This window comes from Oncorhynchus keta, unplaced genomic scaffold (assembly GCF_023373465.1).
Source record: "Oncorhynchus keta strain PuntledgeMale-10-30-2019 unplaced genomic scaffold, Oket_V2 Un_contig_226_pilon_pilon, whole genome shotgun sequence".
NCBI classification, from domain to species: domain Eukaryota; kingdom Metazoa; phylum Chordata; class Actinopteri; order Salmoniformes; family Salmonidae; genus Oncorhynchus; species Oncorhynchus keta.
Genome location: NW_026283016.1, coordinates 77,501 through 85,000, shown reverse-complemented (window position 1 = coordinate 85,000; position 7,500 = coordinate 77,501). Strand labels below are relative to the sequence as shown.

Below are 7,500 nucleotides of genomic sequence, written 5' to 3'. Positions count from 1 at the left end.
GAGAGGAGGGAAAGAGGAGAAGAGGGGAGGGAGAGGAGAGAGAGAGAGGAGGGAAAGAGGAGAAGAGGGGAGGGAGAGGAGAGAGAGAGGAGGGAAAGAGGAAAAGAGAGAAGAGGGAGGGAGAGGAGGGAGAGGAAAGAGAAGAGGGGAGGGAGAGGAGGGAAAGAGGAAAAGAGGGGAGGGAGAGGAGAGAGGGAAAGAGGAGAAGAGGGGAGGGGGGGAGGAGAGAGAGAGAGAGGAGGGAAAGAGGAAAAGAGGGAAGAGGGGGCGGGAGAGGAGGGAAAGAGGAAAGAGAAGAGGGGAGGGAGAGGAGAGAGAGAGGAGGGAAAGAGGAAAAGAGGGGCGGGAGAGGAGGGAAAGAGAAAGAGAAGAGGGGAGGGAGAGGAGGGAAAGAGGAAAAGAGGGAGAGGAGAGAGAGAGAGAGAGGGAAAGAGGAGAGAGAAAAGGAGAGGAGGAGAGAGGAAAAGAGGAAAAGGGAAGAGAGAGAGAGAGGAGAAGAGAGAGAGGAGAGGAGGAAAAGAGAGATGAGGGGAGGGGAGAGGAGAGAGGAGGGAAAGAGGAAAAGAGAGAAGAGGGGAGGGAGAGGAAAGAGAGGAGGGAAAGAGGAAAAGAGAGGGAAGAGAGAGAGGAGAGGAGAGAGAGAGAGAGAGAGAGAGAGAGAGAGAGGAGAGAAAAGAGAGATGAGAGGGAGAGGAGAGAGGAGGGAAAGAGAGGAGGGAAGAGGGGAGGGAGAGGAGAGAGAAGAGAGGAGGAAAGAGAGAAGAGGGAGGGAGAGGAGAGAGAGAGGAGGGAAAGAGGAAAAGAGGAAAAAGGGAAGAGAGAGAGGAGAGGAGAGGAGAGAGAGAGAGAGAGAGAGAGAGAGAAAAGAGAGATGAGGGGAGGGAGAGGGAGAGAGGGAAAGAGGAAAAAGAGGGAAGAGGGGAGGGAGAGGGAGAGAGAGAGAGAGAAAGAGGAAAAGAGGAAGAAGGGAGAGGAGAGAGAGGAGAGGAGAGGAAAAGAGGAAAAGAGGGAAGAGGGGAGGGAGAGGAGAGAGAGGAGAAGAGAGAGAGAGAGAGAGAGAGAGGAGAGAGAGAGAGAGAGAGAGGAGAGAGAGAGAGAGAGAAAAAGAGAGAAGGGAGGGAGGAGGGAAAGAGGAAAAGAGGGAAGAGGGGGGGAGAGGAGGGAAAGAGAGGAGGGGAGGGAGAGAGAGAGGGTGAGAGAGAGAGAAAGAGGAAAAGAGAGAAGAGGGGAGGGAGAGGAGAGAGAGAGGAGGGAAAAGAGGAAAAAGGGAAGAGAGAGAGGAGAGGAGAGGAGAGGAGAGAGAGAGAGAGAGAGAGAGAGAGAGAGAGAGAGAGAGAGAGAGAGAGAGAGAGAGAGAGAGAGAGAGAGAGAGAGAGAGAGAGAAGAGAGAAGAGGGGAAAGAGGAGAAAGAGAGAGGAGAGAGGAGAGGAGAGAGAGAGAGAGAGGGAAAGAGGAAAGAGGGAAAGAGAGAAGAGGGAGGGAAAGAGGAAAAGAGGGGAGGGAGAGGAGAGAGAGAAGAGGGAAAGAGGAGAAGAGGGGAGGAGAGGAAGAGAGAGAGGAGGGAAAGAGAAAGAGGGGAGGGAGAGGAGAGAGAGAGGAGGGAAAGAGGAAAAGAGAGAGAGGGGAGGGAGAGAGGGAAAGAGGAAAAGAGAGGGGAGGGAGGAGAGGAGAGAGAGAGAGAGAGAGGAGAGAGAGGAGAGAGAGAGGAGGGAAAGAGGAAAAGAGGGGAGGGAGAGGAGAGAGGGAAAGAGGAGAAGAGGGAGAGAGGAGGGAAAAGGGAAAGAGAAGAGAGGGAGAGGAGAGGGAGGGAAAGAGGAAAAGAGGGAAGAGGGGAAAGAGGGGGAAAGAGGAAAGAGAAGAGGGGAGGGAGAGGAGGGAAAGAGGAAAAGAGAGGGGAGGGGGAGAGGAGGGAAAGAGGAAAAAGAAGAGGGGAGGGAGAGAGAGGGAAAGAGGAAAGAGGGAAAGAGGAGGAGAGGAGAGAGGGAGAGAGGTCGACATCCCATAAGGCACGCTTGTCCCTATGTACTGTAGTGTACTACATTTCACTAGTGCACTATAAAGGGAATAGGGTGCCATATGGGACTCAAGAAGAGGAGAGATATGGGGAAAGTAGCTTCAGCCTCAGAGGCAAAGTCAGGCCTTTCATCTCTCTGTGAATTCAACCAGTTCTGCCTGAGTGAGCTGGAGAGAAACATGCGTGTGTGTGTGTGTTATGTTTCACAACGTTTCATCAGCTCTCTGGCAGACACTCTGTGTGTGTGTGTGTGTGTGTGTGTGTGTGTGTGTGTGTGTGTGTGTGTGTGTGTGTGTGTGTGTGTGTGTGTGTGTGTGTCTGAACAACCGTACATCTGTACAGTTCCAGTCAAATGTTAGGACACACCTTCTCATTCCAGGGTTTTTCTTTATTTTTACTATTTTCTACATTGTAGAATAATAGTGAAGACATCAAAACTATGAAATAACACATATGGAATCATGTAGTAACCAAAAAAGTGTTAAACAAATCTAAATATATTTTACATTTGAGATTCTTCAAAGTAGCCACCCTTTGCCTTGATGACAGCCTTACACACTCTTGGTGTGTGCATATATACACTACTATTCAAAAGTTTAGGGTCACTCAGAAATGTGTTTTTGACAGAAAAGCACATATTTGGTCCATTCTAGGCAGAGTTCCTCTGTCTGGTATCTGTTATTTTGTCCATCTTAATCTTTTATTTTTATTGGCCAGTCTGAGACGTGGCTTTTTATTGGCCAGTCTGAGACATGGCTTTTTATTGGCCAGTCTGAGACATGGCTTTTTATTGGCCAGTCTGAGACATGGCTTTTTATTGGCCAGTCTGAGACATGGCTTTTTATTGGCCAGTCTGAGACATGGCTTTTTATTGGCCAGTCTGAGACATGGCTTTTTATTGGCCAGTCTGAGACATGGCTTTTTATTGGCCAGTCTGAGACATGGCTTTTTATTGGCCAGTCTGAGACATGGCTTTTTATTGGCCAGTCTGAGACATGGCTTTTTATTGGCCAGTCTGAGACATGGCTTTTTATTGGCCAGTCTGAGACATGGCTTTTTATTGGCCAGTCTGAGATATGGCTTTTCTTTGCTACTCTGACAGTTTGAACCTGTAATCAAACCCACAAATGCTGATGCTCCAGATACTCAACTAGTCTAAAGAAGGACAGTTTTATTGATCTTTAATCAGGCCGACAGTTTTCATCTGTGCTAACATAATTGCAAAAAGGGTTTTCTAACGATCAATTAGTGTTTTAAAATGATAAACTTGGATTAGCTAACTCAACGTGCCATTAGAACACAGGAGTGGTGGTTGCTGATACTGGGCCTCTATACGCCGATGTAGATATTCCATTAAAAATCTGCTGTTTCCAGCTACAATAGTCATTTCCAACATTAACAATGTCTACACTGTAATTCTGATCAATTTATGTTATTTTAATGGACAAAAAAAATGTGCTTTTCTTTCAAAAACAAGGACATTTCTAACTGTTGAGGAGACTGCACTGCACCGTAGTGTATATACCTGTGTGCTAAGACTCCAGTTCCCTGGCTTGACTAAGACTCCAGTTCCCTGGCTTGAGGAGAGACTGCACTGCACCGGAGTAGACACACTACCTACACACTACCTACACACACTACCACACTACCTACACACTACCTACACTGCCTACACACTACCTACACTGGCTTGACACTGCGCTGCACCACCACACTACCTACACACACTACCTGCACACTACCTACACACCTTGGACTACCTACACACACTACCTACACACTACCTACCACACTACCTACACACTACCCACACACTACCTACACACTACACACACACTACCTACACACACTACTCCAGTTCCACTACACACACTACCTACACACACTACCTACACACTACCTACACACACTACCCACACACTACCTACACACTAAGACTCCAGTTCCCTGGCTTGGCTCCAGGAGAGACTGCACTGCACCGGACACACTACCTACACACACTACCTACACACTACCACACACACTACACACACTACCTACACACACTACCTACACACTAAGACTCCAGTACCTACACACTACCTACACACACTACCTACACACACTACCTACACACACTAAGACTCCAGTTCCTGGCTTGGCTCCTGGCTTGAGGAGAGACTGCACTGCACCGGAGTAGACACACTACCTACACACACTACCTACACACTACCTACACACACTACCTACACACTACCTACACACACTACCTACACACACTACCTACACACACTACCTACACACACCAAGACCCAGTTCCCTGGCTTGGCTCCAGGAGAGACTGCACTGCACCGGAGTACCTACACTACCTACACACTACCTACCTACACACTACCTACACACACTACCTACACACACTACCTACACACACTACCTACACACACTAAGACTCCAGTTCCCTGGCTTGGCTCCAGGAGAGACTGCACTGCACCGGAGTAGACACACTACCTGCACACTACCTACACACACTACCTACACACTACCTACACACTACCTACACACACTACCTACACACACCTAAGACTCCAGTTCCCTGGCTTGACACACTACTGCACACTGCACCGGGAGGAGAGACTGCACACACACTACCTACACACCACCTACACACACCTACACACACTAAGACTCCACCCTGGCTTGACTACCACCGGAGTACACACTACCTACCACACTGCCTACACACACTACCTACCACACTACCTACACACACTACCTACACACACTACCTACACACTACCTACACACACTACCTACACTCCACTACCTACACACACTACCTACACACACTACCTACACACACTACCACACTACCTACACACACTACACTGCCTACACACACACTACCTACACACACTACCTGCACACACACTACCTGCACACACTACCTACACACACTACCTACACACACTACCTACACTTGGCACACACTGCACTGCACTACACACCACCTACACACACTACCTACACACACCTACACACACTACCTACACACTGCCCACACACTACCTGCACACACTACCTACACACTACCTACACACTACCTACACACACTACCTACACACACTACCTACACACACTACCTACACACACTACCTACACACACTACCTACACACACTACCTACACACTACCTACACACACTACCACACACACTACCTACACACACTACCTACACACACTAAGACTCCAGCTCCCTGGCTTGGCTCCAGGAGAGACTGCACTGCACCGGAGTAGACACACTACCTACACACTACCTACACACACTACCTACACACTACCTACACACACTACCTACACACACTACCTACACACACTACCTACACACACTACCTACACACACTACCTACACACACTACCTACACACTACCTACACACACTACCCCACACACACTACCCTACACACACACTACCTACACACACTACCTACACACACTACCTACACACACTACCTACACACACTACCTACACACACACACACTACCACACACACTACCTACACAACACACTACACACACACACACTACCTACACACTACCTACACACACTACCTACACACACTACCTACACACACACCTACACACACTACCTACACACACACTACCTACACACACTACCTACACACACTACACTACAAACACTACCTACACACACCTACACACTACACACACACTACCTACACACACCTACACACACTACCTACACACACTACCACACACTACCTACACACACTACCTACTACACACACTACCTACACACACTAAGACTCCAGTTCCCTGGCTTGGCTCCAGGAGAGACTGCACTGCACCGGAGTAGACACACTACCTACACACTACCTACACACTACCTACACACACACACACTACCTACACACACCCCTACCTACACACACTACCTACACACACTACCTACCTACACTACCTACACACACTACCTACACACACACCTACACACTACCGACACACACCCCCTACCTACACACACACCTACACACACTACCTACTGTACACTACACACACACACACACACTACCCTTCACACACTACGACACACACCCCTTCTACCTACACACACACACACACACCCTACACTACACACCGACACACACACCCTACCTACACACACACCCTACCTACACACACACACACACACACACCCTACACACACCCTACACTACACACACACACACACACACACACACACACACACACACACACACACACACACACACACACACACACACACACACACACACACACACACACACACACACACACACACACACACTACCTACACACACACACACTACACTAAATCATCTGACATGGGAGAGAGGGGCTGATGAATCTGGAGCCTTAGCGAGTGTTAATTAATCCAGCTCCATCTGGGCAGGACACACACTATCAACAGAGAGTCTGACGCACACACAAAGACACACACACATACGAACACCTTGTCTGAGCAGGATGCAGACTAATCAACACTGAGTGTGAGTAGAGAGGCGTCTGAAAACACACTTTGCAATTAACACCAAGCCCCACTAGGGTTTAGCTTCAGTCGTCTCTCTCTCACACACACCCTTCTGTAAGTTAATAACAGACACACCCTTCTGTAAGTTAATAACTGACACACCCTTCTGTAAGTTAACAACACACACACCATTCTGTAAGTTAACAACACACACACACCCTTCTGTAAGTTAACAACACACACACCCTTCTGTAAGTTAACAACACACACACCCTTCTGTAAGTTAACGACACACACACACACCCTTCTGTAAGTTAACAACAGACACACACACCCTTCTGTAAGTTAACAACAGACACACACACCCTTCTGTAAGTTAACGATACACACACACACACACACCCTTCTGTAAGTTAACGACACACACACACCCTTCTGTAAGTTAACGACACACACACCCTTCTGTAAGTTAACAACAGACACACACACACCCTTCTGTAAGTTAACAACACACACACACACCCTTCTGTAAGTTAACAACACACACACACACACACCCTTCTGTAAGTTAACACACACACACACACCCTTCTGTAAGTTAACAACACACACACAACACACCCTTCTGTAAGTTAACACACACACACCCTTCTGTAAGTTAACAACACACACACACACCCTTCTGTAAGTTAACACACACACCCTTCTGACACACACACACCCTTCTGTAAGTTAACGACACACACACCCCTTCTGTAAGTTAACGACACACACACCCTTCTGTAAGTTAACGACACACACACACCCTTCTGTAAGTTAACGACACACACACACCCTTCTGTAAGTTAACACACACACACACCCTTCTGTAAGTTAACAACACACACACCCTTCTGTAAGTTAACGACACACACACCCCTTCTGTAAGTTAACGACACACACACCCTTCTGTAAGTTAACGACACACACACCCTTCTGTAA

The 7,500-nt window shown here is 48.1% G+C and overlaps 1 long non-coding RNA gene and 1 pseudogene across 5 annotated transcripts; both read right to left on the bottom strand.

Moving 5' to 3' along the window:
* The window catches only part of LOC118383697 (vacuolar protein sorting-associated protein 8 homolog), a 161,782-nt pseudogene that overhangs the window by 83,369 nt on the left and 70,913 nt on the right, over positions 1 to 7,500 (bottom strand).
* LOC127921597 (uncharacterized) lies at positions 4,173 to 5,879 on the bottom strand. Of its 5 annotated transcripts, none has more exons than XR_008109058.1 (5): positions 5,801 to 5,879; positions 5,209 to 5,408; positions 5,084 to 5,172; positions 4,389 to 4,501; positions 4,173 to 4,289 (listed from the first exon to the last, which is right to left on the bottom strand). It is a non-coding gene; the product is annotated as an uncharacterized LOC127921597 (long non-coding RNA). The 5 variants fall into 5 exon arrangements; XR_008109054.1 differs by lacking the exon at positions 5,801 to 5,879 and adding an exon at positions 5,463 to 5,518 and having other exon boundaries at positions 5,209 to 5,419; XR_008109057.1 differs by lacking the exon at positions 5,801 to 5,879 and adding an exon at positions 5,463 to 5,518 and having other exon boundaries at positions 5,222 to 5,419.